Here is a 1446-nt window from a genome sequence, read left to right on the forward strand (position 1 = left end):
AATATTCATTTAATTTCATGCCTCAACCCTCTTTTCCACTTAATGCAAAGTGGAAGCTCAGGGCAGATTTTTTTTCAGAACCTCGGAGGTATGATTACAGTGAAGACAGAATGAAAGGTTAGAAAATTCTCTCAAACCCCAAGGTTATTCCTAGTTCAGGAGAAAGTTCTTTACAAAATTCCTTTTCTGGGTCACTCCATGATAGTTCCTCCTGCTAGTCAAAGCCTTCAATGCCATCATTTGAATGCAGCCTGCATCATAGGTGAGCATTGTCATTGAAATCTCTCTAGTGGTTTATCACGAGGAGAGGATCTTGGAGGAGATGAGTCTCAGCACAATTGTCTCTGGCTGCTGTGAGTGTAGAAATCACCACGGCAACAAGAGCAGGGTAAAGAAGAGCAGTGTTATTGTTCCCTCCTGGGGTGATGCTACAGAAAGGGCCTTGAGTGCTCAAACTTATCCTCTTCTACATCCTGCTAGATCTCTCACCACCTCTTGCTACTGGAAGTCACCCCCTTCCTCCTAGTATTTAGACTGCATTCAACAAACTGGAAAATTGTATATATATAAAATAGATACAGTCATCTCTCAGTCTGCAGGGGATTGGTTCCAGGACCACTGTAGGTACCAAAATCCACAGATGCTCAAATCCCTTATATGAATAGCATAGTATTTGCATAATATGACCTATGCATAACCTCCCATATACTTTATATAAATATAAATATCAATCAATCTATATCTATATATATATATATTTGCCACGCCATGTGGCTTGTGGGGTTTTTAGTTCCCTGACCAGGGATTGAACCTGGACCCACAGCAGTGAGAGTGCAGAGTCCTAACCACTGGACCACCAGGGAATTCCCCTCCCACATACTTTAAATCATCTCTAAATTACTTATAAACTTAATGCAATATAAATGCTGTGTAAATAGATGTAAATACAATGTAAATGCTATGTAAATTGTTCAATCCGTGGTTGGTTGAATCTCTGGATGCAGAACTCACAGATTCAGAGGACCAACTGTCTATCAGTGACACACTGGCTAATCATCTGAGCATTCCTAAGACATTATATACGTCAAACTTGGAGCCCTAGGAGAAATACGAGTCTAAGAACTTGAAATTAAAAAAAAAGAAAAAAAAAGAACTTGAAATGTATCTCCCAAATGCCAATCTTTCAATCCCTCAAATAAATAAATAAAAGATAGCAAGACCTTAACTTTGTGTGACATAGCATCCTGTTCTTAAGACTCCTCAATGTTTTTCTTTAATCATTATCAAGTTTCTAAAGACTGCTAGAATTTCTTGTTCCCAATGAAGAATGGACTGGGGTTAGGTGGAAGAGAAGAATGCCTACTTCTTGAGATAAAATCTGAAAAAAATTGAAAGGGTTTGCTTCCTCCATAAGAGCTATACTATCCTCCTTGCCTCAGAGAAAGT

At 38.8% G+C, this 1446-nt stretch overlaps 1 non-coding gene across 1 annotated transcript; it reads right to left on the reverse strand.

Moving 5' to 3' along the window:
• Positions 1 to 790: 790 nt before the first annotated feature.
• TRNAE-CUC lies at positions 791 to 863 on the reverse strand. Its single transcript has one exon. It is a non-coding gene; the product is annotated as a tRNA-Glu (tRNA).
• Between the last annotated feature and the right edge of the window lie 583 nt (positions 864 to 1446).

Source organism: Monodon monoceros, unplaced genomic scaffold (assembly GCF_005190385.1).
Source record: "Monodon monoceros isolate NGI ecotype Baffin Bay Population unplaced genomic scaffold, NGI_Narwhal_1 Super_Scaffold_12, whole genome shotgun sequence".
NCBI classification, from domain to species: Eukaryota; Metazoa; Chordata; class Mammalia; order Artiodactyla; family Monodontidae; genus Monodon; species Monodon monoceros.